Genomic DNA, 19434 nt, shown 5'->3' with positions numbered 1-19434 from the left:
TTTCGACACACCCGTTGCCACTGAGACTCCTTGTGCAATTTTCTCTTTATCCATAAATCTATGCTCATTGCAAAATATTTCACATTACATTTTACATTAATTTCTTGTGCAATTTTCTCTTTATCCATAAATCTATGCTCATTGCAAAATATTTCACGGGCATACTATTTAAAAGCATTCTTTTATGGATGGAAGCACTCATTTTGGAAAAAATTCCAAGGCTCTCCAGAAAACAGTCAACGTTGAAGTAAAAATGTGTGTGACTGATTTAAATCCATACATCAACTCTCCGTCCCTTCCTTACTTCTCCAACTAGCCCCAGACTACAAAGGGTTAAATAGAATCCTTGTGACCCACATTGAGTAATAAATTCTTGTTGCAATTATGAATTTTTTTTCTTCTCTACATATAAGATCCTGGACTATTATTTCTGGACACAATCCACGATTCCATAATTCCAGAACTGTCCGGGCCAAACCCGGACATATGGTAACCATATACATACAAATCATAATTATAATTTTATTTTATAAAGGTTTTATTATATATCCAGTTGAATTGCCCAATTTTAATATCTATGTTGTCAAAAATCGAGGGGGGTGGGAGATAGATGGATAGTGTGTCGTATCTCGAATAGGGTCGGACTTAATGACGATTTTCTCGTTATTAGCATTTACAACTTTTTATAAAAACCCATTCCTGCCCTCAAATTTAAGTTTTTTTGCTATTTTATACTAATTAAAAATATAAAAAGTTTTTAAAATAAAATATTATATTAGATGGCGCCATACACGCAGTTTTAAATGTTGCCGGGAAAGTTAAGCGACTCGTTTCTGGATTTTTTAATAAGCCTCTAGAAGCGATGCACTTCCGTGGTAAATACTAGATTATTTATATTCAATTTAAGCACAAACTTGGGCGGATAGCGGACGGAGAAAAAAGTCCACTCGAATTATGTTTTTTTATTTTAACTCTTTCGTCCCGTGGATATTAAGAGGGCCTTTTTTAAGGATTGGTTTGGCCAAGCCCACCAGGGGTTCTAAAATGATAGAAATAATAAAGAAAGTGACTGTGAAAGTTTTGTAAAGTATAACTGCAATTGAGATTTGAAACTCAAACTTTGTTTCATATACAGTATATTGGCCCGTATATTAATTTTGAATAACCGAAGAAAAATATTCTGGTTCTCGTATTTAAATAGAGCAGGGTGACCGGACATTGGTCACCCTGCTCCTATTTAAATCACCTGTTTTGCCTGTTTTTAACATTTGATCGTTGAATCAATCTTTGAATATTAAAACGTCAATATAATATCACTAACTTATAGATCAATCAATAAATAAATTTTAAAAAAATAACCGAAGTTTAATCAGTTTGGAACCCATTTTCATTAATTCTGAAATGTGTCCTCTGTTGTATAGTAAATGATACGATCAGCCTAAAATAGAGGCTGGTTTCCCATAGAAAACACCCTTCCCGGGGAGGCACCCTTTGGCATTTCTCCCACGTATCCCATCAAGCCAAACTAAACCGAATATTAAGTTTTCACCGATTCCTCACCAAACAAAGTAAAACATCGCACAAATTGTTCAAAGTTTCGCACATAAACAGAAAAATGAATATTTAATGCACGATTAATTTACAGTAACACATCTAATCCCCTCTTATATTTACTCTATTGGTAAATACATAAACTTCCACGAATACTTTATGCAAATTACACAAAGTTCCGAAAAAATAAAATAGAAGTAAACGAGTAACAGTAAACCAGAGATCGAAAGCACTTATATATCTGCGTTTTTTTTAATCTACTACACTACGTTTATAGTGTAATTGATTCAAATGGTTGACGGTAACGAAGATTTATCGATATTTCTCTTCGGAACGAATATAATTTACGCCAGACGACAGAATTCGAACGACTAGATAAAAGGAACGAAACTGCGTTCCCCATTATACCTCTGGAGACAATCAAAACGTCATTAGAGCATGCGCACTCATCAACTATCCGGGAACTGTTGGTCGAAGGAAGGAACTGGGTCAGTAGGACTCAATACAAATCGCTTTAAATTTGATAGAAAGTTTTTCAATTTTATTAATACGACGAATTAATATAGGATTTTAAATACTCTAGAGTCTTCCGATCGGTGCGGATGATGCCGTTAACGTTAGTTTGAGGTGAGTGACGACTAAAGACGATCCCGGTTGATAAAAAGTGATATACTTTTTTTTTTTCTAGTTTGTATACAATTGTATACATTTCGGCCGAATTTTGTCATTAAACGCGTGGTGGATTATTTTTTTAATGCTTAATTTATAACGTTAAATGAAATATCTGTAGGTAAACTTTGGGTTCGAGACCTGCAGTTTTGAAATCTTGAACCCGCGACCTTCAAAGTCCATGTTTATGATTGGGATGAGTTTCCGTATGAGGCTCTTCTCTATCCATATTAATTCGTTTGTATACGAACGAAATTCGCTCACATTATAATAAACCGTACATTACAATAGCCTTTAACTTTTTTTTTGGTGCAATTAATTAATCAATTTCTTATTCCAAATACTGTAATATATAAGCACATAGTTCAACCTACATCATCATTTTTCATCCCATTTTCATAGGGTCAAGAACTCTCTTACTGTTGTTTTATTCCAGCTTACTGATCTGTACAGTACCTGCTGTGCTTGATAGATGAGTAAACATTCATTAAATGAAGATATCGGCATCATGTGTTGATATTTTAATGAATTTTTCAAGATTACTCGAGCTGAAGGGTCGAAGGTTGTCAAATTTTAAAAATTGGGGAAAGTATTTTAATAAATAATGAATACAAAACCTTATTAAAGTTTGGTTATTTTTTTTTTATAGTTTCGAAAATCATTTACTGCTTCGCAATTAGTTCATTCACTTCATGAAGTAAAATGCAAAAAGACCATATCTCTGTTTATTACTCGAATAAATTATTATTAGATATTTTTTGGTCTTAAAATTCTTTTTAAATTCATAAATTTCTTCTTTATAAGCTTGACTAATTTTTTCGTTTCTGGTTACATATCGTAATAACCCGAAAATAATAAATGACGGTAATTTCTTTTTGTTACCCTCTGTGTGATTAAATATGAATTGGTAGAATAGAAAGTTACAAACTTTTAAAATTTAAAACGTTAGTAGTAATCGTAACTGGCGTAAAATGATTATGTTCTCTTTAATAAAAGAATTAGGATAGTAATTAATATTAGAGATTACTACAGTTTTCTCATTCAAGTTACGTAGGTTAAAATCAAAAATACATTGTCTTCCATTTTTTTTTATAACAATGTACAAAAACTAGATTATCATTGCTTCAGATTATGTAGTTATAATCATTTCATTTATTTGTGCCAATGTTTTATAATGAATTGATTTGAATTTAAGGTATTTATTTATTCAAATAAAGAAATAATGCTTTTATTTAAATGCGTTATTTATTTAATGATGTTAATATGTGAAAAATTAATATAGATAAATTCTGAATTGTTGAATTGTTGAAGTTCTGAATATTCAGTAAAATCTCAAAAAGAGTTGGATATAAATAAAAAGTCAGATTTGATCTATACTGTCTTGAAGCAGGAGATGCAAAATTGCTTTAAAAGCATTTAAATTAATAAATGTGACTTTATTTAAGCTACTATTATTTTTTGAGATTTTTGCAGATTATAAATGACTTTTTAATGATATTGTACAAACACATTTATTGGAAGTATTAACTTTATTAGGCTTTTTATATTTTGTTTGCTAATAATTCAATTAAATAGAACTTTGAGATGAATTTGTATTATGCATCAGTAATTTTCTATATGACATTATTATTATTATAATTATTAATTCTTTGTATGTGAACTGGAAAGACAAATGTAATAACTTAATAATAATAATTCCAATAATTCCTATACAAATATTGGTTAGTGAGATATTTGTAAAGTATCTTACAAAATATTTGAAGAGTGATATGCAAATGTATTTGTTTTTGTTCTGTTGATTTAGATTGAACACTATGATACATGCTCACAAATTATCATAGTAAATTTAATTGTTCATTAGTTTTCAGTATTGATCCAGAAATATTCAGATTATTGAGCTTTGTTATTTACCTGTTCTATTTTACATCAATAGTGGTGTAAATCAAAAATCAAGAAAAAATATAATTAAGTTGAATAAATATTGTAATATATGCATATATTGCGTAGTAAATGTCTTTAGATAATCACAATTAGATATGGATGTTTAAATGGAAAACTTAGAAAGTTTTAAAGTGATATAAGATAATAGGTTTATTTAAAGAATAAAAAATATTCTTGTTACTGTATAAAGCTTTTATGTTATTATATATAGCATCTCTATCAAAGCTTTATAAAAGTATTGCAAAAATTTTTTCGTAAAATTTTATATTATTACAGATTATTGTTAAACAACGAAAAAAAAATTTTACAAGACCTTTTAATAATTATTTTATTACATTTAACATTCATTTTCTTGAACTTTAGTAGATATTCTTAAATAATTGGTTCTATTTAGCAATTTGTCTTCTTATAATGTTTAATATTAATATATTATTACTTATTGAAATATTTTTGCATATTGCAAAATTATTAAAGTATTTGCCAGACTTTGATTATATCAGAAATTTAAATATATATACCAGTTTACATATGGAAAGTAAAGCTAAAATAAAACCCATAAACAGAAAAGAAACACTATTATAATAACAAATTTTTTGAAAATTTCCAACTAACTAAATTATCTCTGTGGAATGGATAGCTTAGAATTCTCAGTTAACATATCAATTGTACAGTACATACACATTTCTTTAATACATTGTATAAATTGGTATGTTAAATGTATACATTTAACATACTAATTTATATGTTTAACATATGTAAGTTTAAAAAAAAATATTTAAAGATGTTAATATTAAAAAGTAAACAAAAACTTATTTGTATATTTCTAGATAAAAAGTTCATATCTTCAACATTGCTTTTCATTTATATATATAATTTGCTGAGAATATTAGTGATATAATTCAAAAATAACAACACACCAACCAATTTGCAAAATCAACAGTTTTGGAATTATGTGCACCATGAGGCTCCTAATCATTTACAGTAAAATGTATATGTCATGTCATTATATTACCAACAAGATCTTCAAAACTACAGTAGAGCATCGATTATCCGACCCCCCCCAATTAACCGATTTATCGGTTAACTGACCGCGTTCTAGTTGGCAAATTCAATTGTCCGCTAGTGATGTGGCGCTACAATATTTGGTTATGTCTTGGCTACTTTAATATTATTTTTGTTAAATTTTTGCATGTTTTAGCTGGCAGCACTGGCTCGACCATGAAAGGGAGGCTAGTATTTAAACCAGTCCTAATACACTATACCAATAATGTATTTTTTCATACTTTTCGGTTATCCGACTTTTCAGTTATCCGACCAACCTCAGTCCCCAGTTAAGTCGGATAATCGATGCTCTACTGTACTTCAAAATTTTTATGCTTTAGGGATGTAACTAAAATTTAAAAAAGTTATGTATTGTCTTGAAAGATAAGAATAACTAATCTGCTAGAACATTTTAAAGTAGAAGGTGTTTTAGCTATGAAGATAAAAAGAATCAACTGAATAATGCAAATAATTGAGTAGGAATGAAAGATGGAAATTTTGACAAAAACTTTGAAAGCAGTTATTTCAAAATGGCATTTTTGCAGTTATGTCACTAATGTTCTCAGTAGGCAATATAAAGACTTCTTTGATGCAAGATTGACTTCTCAGTATGCTTCAGTTCAGAAAAATTGACTGTTTCTGTTTAGATGAATTTTGTGATGATAAATGTTTTGGTGTTTTGATGCTAAAATAAGCCAAAAGATTACTGATTTCAGAAGTTTTTACTCCTAAATAATTTATTGAAATACTTAAATAATGACGTATGTTCATATTTTAATGAAAATTGTTAAAAGCATTTTATAATATGCCTTCTTGCAAATTTACTGTATTTACTCGCATATAAGACAAGGTTTTTATTCATTTATCACAACTTCAAATTTCTAGGTTATCCTTTATGCGCAAGCAAAAGATTCTTTGCGTTTTTGCAAATCATTTTTGTGAACTGTGTATTCGCATTTTTTACCGGATGCTTACCCTCTTGCATTTTGAAACATAAGTATTTTATCTGGGTTGTTTGAACCATTCTTGTATATTGTTGGGAGTAAAGATGAATAGCAATAGGAAAAGAAAGCTTTTGAATTGAATTCCAGATTGAAATTCCAAAATCACACAGGAGCCCAATATAAGTTTTTTAATCCATTCCCACATTGAAACAGATGATTATTCGGAAATCAGAATTCAGAGAAACTTATAAGTGTAATTGACGGAGAGTGGATTCAACTGTTAAGAATTGGTAAAAAAAAAGGTTTCCGATTGTCCAGCTTTACGTGAACAAATTATATTGTCGATTTTAGAAGATTTTTTCCTTAAAGATTAGGGTAGATGTACCAGTTTTGGCCAGTGTAGTACCAGTTGTGGCCAAAACTGGTACTGTACATCTACCAACCAGTAATTTTTGCGGGACAGTGTGTGCATTTACATTCATTTGATATTTTACTTGTGATTAAACGAAATAAAATTAGAATTGTATTAATAAATCAAATTTTTTTTATTTTGATCTTTAAAGTCACACCTCGTCCTATATGCGAGGTCGTCTTATATGCGAGTAAATACAGTGTATTCATAAGTGTTGTTGCATCAGAAGGTAGATAATATATTATCTATGCATATTTGTAATTGATCTTACTATGTCAAATTAATATTCTGTTCAGAACTGATCATGTTTGTTAGTAATATATTGAATTAACAATATTGATTTAAGTTATATGTTTGTATATACATTGAAAGTTCTTGATCACTGCATTTTTTCACAATTATCAGAATCTTAAAACAGTCATTATAGGAAACTGATTATTATTTATGTATTATGTTAAGATGTAAAATGCATTAGATGTTTGTGTGCTAATACTGTCACTTGTATTGTTTTTGTCACCACTAATTAGATTTCGTCCATAAATCATGTATCCTATTAGTTAACACGTTGACTGCCATCTACGAGATGACTCGTAGTTACCGTTTCTGCCTAGGACGCCACCTACGAGTTATATCGTAGTTTGTTTCCTTGCCATATTTGTGCAGCTACGATGTAATTCGTAGTATATCAGTGTAAATATGAATAGATAGCTTCAGGGGCAAGAACAAAAAATCAAGTTTAGCTTACATGAACAGAACATTTATTAATAAATGAACAGAAAATATAATCATAAAAAGTTTATTCAAAATCGAAAGCAAAACAATATTTTTATTGTTTGTGATAATTTATAAAACAGAAATATAAATTTAAACGAACAGAAAATATTATAAAATGTTTATTCAAAATCAAAAGCAAAACGATATTTTTATTGTTTGTGATAATTTTTAAAACAATCTTCTACGCAAAGGGCTGGCTTCTCAAGACAGATTGGACAGAAATAACGCGTTTCTCGGCGTTTTTTAGCTTTGGTACAAATTCGACATGGCTTTGTCAGATGTTGTTTTTTCTGAGTAGATGGGATACTCTGTAAATAGTGAAGCTTCTGCAATTTAATTTTTTTTGAAACTGGTTGAATCTCTTCTCCAATCAACGCTTTGACGAATGCTTCTCTAAACTTTATAAGTTTTATTTTAAAGAAGTTGCTTTTTGAAAGAGTTTGTGCGCATTATGTATATATATTTCTATAATATGTAATGCAACCTTTTTGGGCCATCTAATAGTCTTTCTTAGAGCTGTGTAGTACGATAGCATTTGATCTGATCGTCAATGCCAGACATTCCATGATTATAATCTCGAATTATATTCGGTTTCATCGAACATTTTCCATTGCGATTGAACACCTCTACCATTTCAACAACGTGCATGTTTGAAATGGTAAGGACTTCTCGTTTGTCTTTCCATGTCCTGTTACATACAGTAACAGGACTATTTCGCTGCCAAATAAACTCCCCCATCCTCACCAAAAATTTTGTCAGATTCTGAATCACTTAGATTAGTGTAGTAATCAAGGTGTTTTTTAGTCAGTGGTCTTTTCTTATCCATTTTGGGATATTTATAATTTGATTATAAAAATGAATAAAAAATAACACTCTCAAAAAAGACGTAAATGTGATGTGCTCGCCTCTATATCCGATTTATTACTAATGAATTTAGACGCACATCTCCGATTAGCTGTAGCGAAGTGACAGGACGAATCGTGTCTGTGCACGAATTAACTCGTAGTTTGGCTTTAGCAAAGAGCTTTCTGTTACATAAGCCAACTAAGAGATAATTCGTAATACCTTTATTTTAAGAAAAACACATTTTATATGCTATTTGATTATTACTATGTACTCTGATTAAAGTTTTTAATAATATAATATAATTAAATTAAGTTGGCATTTTACAACAGAATCCTAAAAAGTCACGTGGCAGTCAACGTGTTAAAACTAGCTTGTTACACTTGGTTGTTGTCCAGGTTTATAAGAGAGAGAAATTTAAAATATATAAAATTAATAATTTTACAAAAATAGTATTAAAAAAGAAACACATTCAAGTCCTTAGATTTAACAACTTGACTTTAATAGTAAAAAAATTGCCCTTTGTTTACATATTTCAAGTTGTAAGAACAGGGTCACTTTTATAATACTTACATAATTTGTTACAGTATAACACTTTCAACTCAACACATGCATGCCATGTACTACCAATTACAGTAATGATATAGTGCATCTATTATATGCCATATCATTGTTGCTGTAATTAAATGAATATAATATTTGTTTTTTTTTTAAATTATCTTTTTTTGTATGAATTATGTTTAGTTTATTATTATTTTAAAAATTATTACTATTTTTTATTTTATGCTAGAAATGCATACAAGTGGTTCTACATCTGAAGGCAGAAAGTCTGGTGTAGGCAAAAACTAATTAATATGTAGAAATTAAATCAATATTTTGGGATGGTATGTATGACGTTGTCTAAGTCAAAAGTGTATTAACATAACGTTAAGTTTCAGAACAGTTGGTCAAACAGGAGTGCATAGCAAATAAACAAACATACTCATATATATACACATGCGCACATACATATAGATCTAAACTTTTCCTCTCTCCCCTTGGTGGTCAAATGTTGTCTCTAGTCCTACTCCTCTTTTTTGAAATGGGTATATTTTAAAATTTTAAGACCCCCTTTTTGGAAAAATTAATTATGCCATTGAAACAAAACTACAGTTGGAAGAATGAAATTTAGTAACAGAAACTACAGTTGAAGTACATTTTTTAATGCTCACAATTTATATTTTTTTCCAAATTGGCTCCAATGTAAATAGTATCTTCAGTTCAAACTATAGTTATTCTTTTTTACTACTATTCTCAAAATCTTCTAGAAGATCAAATCCTCCTCTTTCTATTCCTCTCAGTTTATAAATATTCTTATTATCTTATGTATTATTAATTTTATATTAAAAATTATTTTAAAAATTTTATTATTCTCCAGACTTGGATTCTTTTAAAGTACAGTTTTTCAATCTTTCAAATAAAAGAAGAGATTTTATTTTTAACACATTGATGTCAGCATTGAAAAACTCATGCCAATTTTTTTTAAACCTCCATGCATTTTTGTGATGGATAAAGAGAATAAAAAGTATTGTAAAAACCACTTTCACTTAACTCTGATGTTGCAAGAAAATTGTCTAATTTAATTAACTATAAAAATATCAATATATTATTAAATGCAGTATATTTATACAGGTATTCCTTGTATAACACAATAGTTATGTTTCGAAAAAGTGCCATGTTATGCAAATCTGTGCTATATGAAACAAAGGACTAATGCAAAACATGGGATTAGGTTCCAAAATTTAACAAAAGTATACTATTTTATTTTGTTACTAAGAGAAATATGTTTATTAAAGCAATCAATAATTAACTAACAATCACAATTAAAAGTACTGTATTACATGTCAATGTTAATTATAGTTAAATGAAGGTTTTCTTTTTACAAAGTATTGCCGTCTTGTGAGCTTTTTGTCGATCTTGATCAGAAATATCAGCATCTTTATTTTTTTTAAATAATTTTTTATGGATGACTGACTAAAAATGTCATGTCATTAATCGAAAATTTGTTATAGAGGGTAGTATTTGTTTAGTCGTGTACCGAGCAGTTTTTCTCCCAGAATTTCTGTTCAAAACCAAGATAACGCTATATTTTGTCTGTCATTTTTACAAATGAAGTAATCATTCATAGGTAAGTAATACCTATGGTTAAAAAAAAGTTTAATAACACTTACCTAAAAATGTTTAAATGAACATTACTAAAGAAGAACATTATTCTGTAAAACCAAAACTTGGTGATGGTCTTAAGTGCTAATGTCTGAAAGCAATGTCAATATTATCTGGTTGATAGTGCAATTTTTTCTTCCTTGTCCTAGCTTTCCTATCTGTTTCCATTAAAGTAAACCTGATGAAAGGCACAAAACAAATTGAAAATTTCAATATTCTAAAATCCATGGAAAAATTTGAGACAACACACATGCTTACTTGAATAAAAAAAATATTGAATAACGGAGTTTACAAATACACCAACAACTGCCATAAATGATGGGCTAAATTTTGGATATATGATTATAGATTAGGAATAAATTTGGCACTAGAGTTAGGTGTTAGGTGCTATCTCTTATTAAAATTAATAATTATAATATTTAATTAATTAATTTAGATTAAACTGGAAGAAAAGAATCAGCCTGAAGCGGGACTCGAACCCGCAACTCCCACTTACCGTGATGTGTTGCCAGTTACGCTACTCGGACCTTTGGTCCAATCTCCTCTTCCAGCATATATAAGACTAGGATATAACCCTCTACAGTTATTACGGCGCTGACTGGGGCCACATCTGCGCCCACGGTCAGAAACATCCACTCAAGGCATTCAGTTGGCCATCGCAACCCTGGCAAGGTATATATATCACAACCCTAGCAAGGTATATATATTTCGTTTGATGTATGTTTGTATAACAGAGTTTACACTTAAAAATTGTGAAATTTTGTATGGAGGATTTCCAAAACTGTGTTAGAGCAAAACTAGACACCATATTGTATGGGGGATTTTCCTAATTTCTGAACTATGTTACAGCAAAACTGTGTTGTAGAAGTGTTATGTTGAATGTATACTTCATAATTTTTCAAATTTATTTACTCTATTAATAACCATATGGTTTTTTACCTTATCCATCCCTCCTCTACATGGTCTTTTGTGGTCCTTTCCCTTACCTGTAAACCAGACACATGGTTTATGGATGAAGTCTTAGTTGGGAATATATGAAGCAGTTTTGGACTGTTTCTTTATTGAAATGCTTTTATTGTACAGCAATAGCATTTAGTATTGAAAACTTTTTTCATCCAATATATCTGCGTGGGTTAGTAGGAAAGTCTTGCACAGTATTTTTTTATTTGAAACCAAGGAATGCTACAGTGAGTGTGTTGTTACTATCTTTCGAAGTAGTTTCCCTTGTGATCAATCACTGCTTGCCATCATTTGGGCAGGTCCACAAGTCTTGTCATCTCACCACTTTTGTTGAGCTGGTGAACGTGTCGGGTAATGGCCGCTGAGACTTCTGCAACTGAGGTGAATCACTGCCCTCGCAGGGGCAGTTTGAGCTTGGGGATCAAGTCAAAACTGGGAGGACTGAAATTGGGACTGTATGGAGAATGGGACAAGATCTCCCAGCTGAAAGACACAAGCAGGTTGGTCAGTCATTGCAATATGCAATCATGCATTTTCATGCAGAATAAACATACCTCATTGCAAGAGCTTGGGGCGCGTCTTGTGCATTTTCTGCCGAAGACTTTGCAGGAACTTCCTGTAGACCTTTCCAGTGACAGTTGTGCCCACTGGAATTTGCTTCATCAAGATGACACCCTCATGGTTGTGCGCCATGATCATCATCTGCTTCAATTTCAATCTGTGAAACTTCTTTAGTTGAGGTGAACCTGCCACTTGCCATTTGCTGCTTTGAGACTTCAATTCTGGCTCAAAGTCTCTGGTCCAGTACTCATCAATGGCAATGATGTGTTTGATGAACTCTGATCCCAAGGTGTTGAACCTGTTTGAAAAGTCTGTCAGTGTTTCCATACAATGATGTTCCTGTTCTGGTGTAAGTTAGTGTGGCACTCACCTTGCGGAGATGTTTCATTTCTTCAAGTTGACCACGAGGATTTGATGTGCTGAAAAATGCGATATCTCCACCTCTATAGCAATCTTGTTGCATGTGATGCGATGATCTTCTCTAAGCAGTTCTGCAACACATGCCACAGTTGCCTCATCAGTTGCAGTTTTTATTTGTTCAGATCGCAGGTCGTCTAAGATGCTTCAGTGACCATGATAAAAATGGCCTCCCAGTGCAACACTGTGCTTTGGTCGACAGTATCACATACACACACTTCCATCTATCCTTTGTGGATGTCTGTGTGTATTTTCATATGTAACAATTTGATTTTGATGAAGGCATGTTGATCTTCATGTGTGACAGTACCCAAGTGTGCTGCGGATGCCTTGTAATTCGCCTCCTGCTCAGTGCTTGTCACACCAGTTCTCGTCTGTTTATGTCTGCGACAATGCTTATGCAAGCATTCAACATGATTTTGTCCACCACGTGGCGGTGTTGTCAGATTGTGCAAGACTTTACTACTATCCCTTGTAAATTAAAAGGCAAAACTTCTATGAACTGCTTGGAGTAGTAATTCATGAAGCTTTTAATGATCCCTTGATTTAAAGACTGGCCAATTGATGTTATATTGTATGGCAAAAATAATAATTTAATGTTTGTGAAGTTGTTAAGAGTGTGATGAACAGTTGTCTTGAGTATAAGCAAAACTTTTTGGTTTTGTAGCTGAAATGTTATATTAAGTATTCTTCAAATACAGTGTGAGTTATTCATGCATTTGTTGTTCTGAAAATACCATACAGCTAATTTTTATGCATCAACTTTTGTTCATTTGAAGGCTGTAGTAAATGCAGATGTTCTAATGACACAAGGTTTGATAAATTCTGAATTGTCAGCATTTCAGCAGAGGCCAGGTATGATTCAATCTTTCACTTTCAATAAAACATATCTGTTTGTAAGTTTTGCTGAGTAACGTAAAAAACAATCCATTTGCTGAGTAACATAAAAAACAATCCATTGCTAGCATCAAAATTTTCATTTTTATTTCTTTTTACTTCACTTTTAAAAATTAAAAAAAATAAGGTTTATTTTTAAGAAATTAAATTCTGTCTACAGCTTTTTTTTAAAAAAGTTAGCTAATCTATTTCTTGAAAACTTCGTTAGGGATATTTTTTTATGACCGAGTTTATCATCATCAGTGTTATTTCCCTTTATTTGTTAAAAAGCATAACATCAGCAATCATTAAAATTGCCTTCTTCTTAATACTGGAATGAATCACAGACACACTTTAAACAACCTTTAAAGTCCAGTAACAAAAATCTTTTAATAAACTTTTGACAAATGTTTTCGACCTTGACCGAGGTCTGCCTCAGGTTTTTAAATTAACAAAATTCTAAATTGGAACATGCAGAACAACTTTTCAAAATACTATTTTTAAAAATTGGAACAAAAACATGATAGTATATAACAACAAAAATTAAATGGTGGTATATATAAAATTTAACATATATATATAAAGCTAACACATACATAAAAGTTTAAGATATAACTTAATACCAATTAATAAAAATTAATATATGTCGACCCTCCCTGGTTTTTGTAAAAGTATTGCCATGCATATGAGACTATTTTTCCGTTCTTAAAGTTAATGCATTTGCCAGTCAGGCCAGCATTGTATATTTCCAAGGTTTTTAGGGTCCTAATATGATCTGTTTGAAACGATTGTCTTATTATTAACATGGCATTTTGGCAAGGTTGAAAATGTTTGTCAAAAGTTTTTTTATTAAAAAATTTTTGTTACTGGACTGTAAAGGTTGTTTAAAGTGTATCAGCAATCATGTTCAAAGAAGTAAGTCTCCCTGTGGAGTAAGATGTTTAGAAAGGGATAAATATTACTTTTTGACATGTGTATGCTGTTAGACTGGACGATGTTTCAATCAAAATATTCAGTAAAATGGACAAAAGGAGCAAAACTATTTAAGATCATATAATTGAAGACCAGATAATTGGAACTCTGCCATGCATAAGATATTTCATATAAAATCTTTATAAACTTGATGTTGCATGGCAAGGGCATATCCAGGAGGATGTTTATGGTACTGCAACAAACTGGTAATAGTGTCTCATTTCAAATACTTGGGTATTTATTTTTCTTCTCAAGGTTCATTTTCTTTAAATCTTGAATGGGTTTTGTTAGATTCTAAACAAAAAATGTCAAATATAATGGAATTATTAATAAAAATGAAGATGATTTCTATTAAGAATTATTTTAGACTTTTTGATTTAATAGTTAAATCAAGTTTAAGTTATATGTTTCCAATGTCGGTCGTTAGTTTTGCAGAAAAATTAGAAAAGGCTCAATTATGGTTTTTTAAATGGATTTTCCACTTAAACTGTTCAGTTTCTGGATCATTGATAAGATGCAAATTGGGTAGACTACCTCTAGCAATTGATTTTCATATTAATGTTTTTTGATTTTGGTTTAAAATTTTTGATTTGCCTGAATGCAGCTTTAGAAAATTAGTTTGTAACAAATCGATGGTGGTACAGCCAGTGGCGTAGCGTGGGTGTCAGCCGCCCAGGGCGGAAGAAAATTTTGCCGCCCCCTTATTTAGGTATCTCAATTTAAAAGACTAAAATATACAGTAATTCTAAAGAACTTTTCAGCAAGAACAATCATCATTATTGTGTATTGTACCGGTTCAAATTTTTACAAGATATTATTATTATTTATTGTGAAATTTTGCCGCCCCCTAAAAGTGCTGCCCGGGGCGGGCCGCCCCCACTACGCTACGCCACTGGGTACAGCAATCATCTTCTGTTGATTTATGGCCAAGTGTTGTTAAAAATTGGTTGGAAGAGTTGGATTTCTTTTATGCTTATCAATCTCAAGTATTGGATGATGTTTTTTCTGCCGAATTATTACAAGCACTAAATGATTGAATATTGGCTGCAAGATAGAATGCACATTAGTCAGTAATATAATCGGTTGGATGCTTCATCCTTTCTGTGGTTTAAATGTAATTATTTATTGTCAGATCTGAATTATAGGATTAAATCTTTAATAATACAGCTTAGACTAAATGCATATTCTATTTTCTTTAATGGCAAAAGAATAAATATTATGAAAACACTAGGTGCTCCTTTTGTGATTTGGTTGTTGAGGATATTAAGAATCATATAGTATATTTATTTCTTGTGAATCTTTAGAACATTTAAAGGAATCTTTGTAAGGATATGAAATTAATTTTTTTCCTTGCTTGATGATGATTGAAGTCCCATAACATTGATTAAGGTATATAAACTTTTTCAAGATCACTGAATCTATTATTGCATAATGACTTTGTATAATAATTAAGTCTATTTTATGTAAATGTATTTATCATGTTTTGATAGGTGTTATTAATTATTATTAATTAATAATATATGTAATTGATACTTATTCTGGTATGTGTACAGTACCTATTATCTTGTTTTACTTATTATTACTATTATTACTTATTTATGTTCAATATCTTGTTTTCTTTTTCTCCCTCTTGTAAAGGTGCAAGTCAAATCAATAAATATTATTATTATTATTATTATTATAAACCTTGATATAATGGATTTTGGATTTAACAAACACTTCAACTGTCATACTGTGCACATTTCTTATCGTGTTTGTTTTGACCAACAAGTAAGGAATAGAGGGGAGTAGGTGGCATGTCACAAGAAATAAGTCTGATTCATTGGCTTCTCAAAATTAACAAGTTGTATTTATTCCAAATTAGCACAGAATATGCATTGTTGGAGACAAGAGGTTTTATGTATTTCACAATCCCCAACTTGCTTTGTTTCATCTTATTTTATCTAAATTATCATGCAATAATTGCAAATTGTGTTTCTACGAGCTCTGAATTTTTACTTTCTATATTAAATAATCTCTGCACACAAAGCTAGAACTAATTTAAAATCATAGGCACAAAAAACCTTTCACACTGTTCAAAATCTTTTCAATTTAAAATGGCATTAGAAATTTTGGCATTTCAGCTGACACAGAAATTAAAAGAAAGTGTGTAAACTTAAATATGGCACAGAAATTAGAGTTAATTGAAAAATTACAGCATAAGTCATCTCAGTAGTATGAGTTTATATTTTTATTAATGCCAAATGATTGCCAGATTACATTGATCAATTTTAACTTTGAAAATGATAACTTTGACAGGTGCAATAGATACCGGTACAGTTATATTTTCAATAATTACCAATTTTATGATTTAAATATTAAAATATACTACCAAATTTGAAAAGCTCCTGAAAGTATGAGGCCCTTGGCATCATCTTTTTTGTCTATAGTGCTGCTTTTGTTTATTGCTCAAAAATAAAATAAAGGAAATAATTTTTGAATTTGCTAATTGGATAACTCTATTTATTTCAAACTGTTTGGATCTATTTTAATAGAATTGTCTTATTTCTTCTTGCTTACAGATTAATTCTTTGATTGAGATTGAAATAATTAAAAATTGTTTTAAAACAAATGTTTTTGAGAATGATAAATTTGTTCCTTGTTGAATATTGAGATTTGAATTTCATGGATCATGTATTTCAGTCAAACTTAAATAGTTTATAAAATTTAACACTAATATAATAACTAATGATGTTTATTGAGACCCAAATTTTTATTCACATAATGAATGAGATAACCACTGTCTATTAGCTTTAAATGATTTTTTATCTCATATGACATCATCACAAGCACTTTCAGATAGTGATTATCTTGTTCTTTAAATGGATAATATTTTTGGTGCAGCAAACATAGTCTTTATTTTTATCCCAAGTTTTTAACAAGATGTTTATTATAAATCAAAAATTTGTTACAGAAAATTAGTTGGTAGGCCCTATAGGAGTATAATATAAATTATCGTCCAAGTAGGGTTGTTTTCTAATTTAGTTTTTCAGTTGGCCTGTTCTATACATAATTACAGGTATCCCTTTATATACGCAGCAGAAGTTTTAATTAATACGACTTTACCAGCTGTCTTTACCTAACATAGATAATGTATTTGATTTACATGATTTTGATATGTGGTAGCATCAAAGGATTAATTAATTGCGTTAATTAATAAATATTAAGACTATATAAAAATAAATTAAGATATACAAATCAACTTTTGCCTTTACTTAACCAATATTGTATTTTTGTGGCTATACTGGTAATTTTATTTTTAATTTAGTTCTGATGTATAAAAAATATGGAAAGGAAAAAAATGGTTCAACATTTCAACATTTCAAAAAATGATGGAATTCCTATGGTTTATTTCATATCATACTAAATTATCTCTAAAAAAAACAACAATTGTAAACTGGAACTGCAGTGGAACTTCACTTAATGAGTGTTTTGCATAATGAGCAAAAACAAATTGTAAAAATTGATTCGCTTAACGAGCGATGTTTCACATAACAAGTGACCAGGAGAAGGAAAGTCCCTGATTGTGCGCATGCTCCATCAGTCTGTGTTTAGCACTCATTCTGCTAGCATCTTAGTGTCGCTTGTGTTCACATTGAAAATCAGGATTTATTAAGTTTATTGTTATACGAAATTATATTATCTCTCTAAATATTATTCACAAGAAAGGAAGTTACATTCGTTTTGGAGAAAGAGGAAACTAACTTCCTTTCACACACAGCCTTATTGCTTTTTTGAATGGCCATATGTCAGTTTACCCTCTCTGCACTTGTTACACATCCAGTGTGTCCCTTGGATGCTATCGGGGAGATAGCCCGTTTCAAAAGGGAGATTTTCCCGCCAATCGGGGCAGTTCATCACAATTGTAATTGCCACATAACTCCAGGCAGTCCACTGCCATAATAACAGTCTCTGTAGCAATATTATAACTTTGTGCACTCATAACTAGAAGAGAGTCCCCCATTCATCCTCTACCTTCCAAACTTCTAATGCCACATCAAAGCTTCGACGCCTGTCCGAAGTCAAGTTCAAGCCTTACAGTTAAGGTAGTACAATTTCCAATATTTGTAAGTTCTCTCTCTCAGGAATAGTTATTCATTCAAGGCTTAGAGATATAGATATATTTAGAAATAAGATAGTTTAGTTCGATTATGTTACTAATGTTACTTTATGTTAGATTTGGAGTCATGTGTGTAGTTTATTTCTTTTGTCTATTAAATAATGTTTATGTTTATTATTTGATTCCATTCATTTATTAAGTTGGACTATTTACCCTGTACAATGTTGACTAGCCCTCCTATTTCCTTTTAACGACATATTATAATGCGTGATAGGGCGCAAATCCCTATCTGATGTCGGGAATACTGACAGGAGACGTTGATTATACGATCGTTTTGTCTCCTCCACTCTTTTCAATTATTTTAACCATATAAATCGTCATTCTACAACTCTGACAGAATTCACCATCCTGTAGCCAAATAAGAGGACCTTATTGTCTATCTACCCCCAGTTATACTTACAACATATATTACTTATAAACATCAACAACCATAGCTCATTATATAATAAACATGCCAAATGATATGCCAAATTCTTGGGCTATGTAAAAACTATAATTAAATATTAGAAATAAATTAATTTCACTAGATGTAGGCAGTTATGCTACCATCTCGTATTAAATTTAATGACCAATTCCAAATTAAATTTTAGAAATGTCTAAATTAAAAATTAATTATTTATAATTATTACATTAAATACGAGATGGAAGCATAACTGCCTACTTTTAGTCAAATTAATTCATTTCTAATATTTAATTATAGCCTTTACATAGCTCAAGAATTTGGCATATCGTTTGGCAGTTTATCAGACATATTATCTGTGACTTTTTTTCTTTTCTGTAAATCGAATTTGCATTTCAGGTTGGTTCATTCTGTACTAGAAAAAAGATGATGATTCATGCTCCTTAATAATGTATATTGTATAATTTTCTTTGAATAAACGTTATACATAATATTTGAGTATTTTTTTTTTTTCAGCATGGAACGCATTATCGTATTTTACATTAATTTATATGGGAAAAATTGTTTCGCTTAATGGGTGTTTTGCATTATGAGTAAGATTCTGGAACAGATTATGCTCGTTAAGCGAGGTTCCACTGTATATATATAGACTCTAACCTAAATGTCAAATTTCCAGCAAAACACCCAAATTCAACATTTGAACGTTTTCGGC

General features: G+C 30.5%; 1 protein-coding gene across 2 annotated transcripts in view; it reads left to right on the top strand.

Moving 5' to 3' along the window:
• Window positions 1-1826: 1826 nt before the first annotated feature.
• LOC136977863 (steroid hormone receptor ERR1-like) overlaps window positions 1827-19434 on the top strand; it is a 101027-nt gene continuing 83419 nt past the window's right edge. The window contains exons 1-2 of one of the 2 annotated variants that reach the window (XM_067273455.1): window positions 1827-2039; window positions 2135-2178. The gene's annotated coding sequence lies outside the window, so the exon portion shown is untranslated. Of the gene's footprint in view, window positions 2179-19434 lie in introns of both variants that reach the window. The other variant, XM_067273454.1, reaches the window with a different exon arrangement.

Source organism: Centruroides vittatus, unplaced genomic scaffold, assembly GCF_030686945.1.
Source record: "Centruroides vittatus isolate TY-2023 unplaced genomic scaffold, ASM3068694v2 contig_480, whole genome shotgun sequence".
NCBI classification, from domain to species: domain Eukaryota; kingdom Metazoa; phylum Arthropoda; class Arachnida; order Scorpiones; family Buthidae; genus Centruroides; species Centruroides vittatus.
This window is presented reverse-complemented; position numbering and strand designations above follow the sequence as displayed.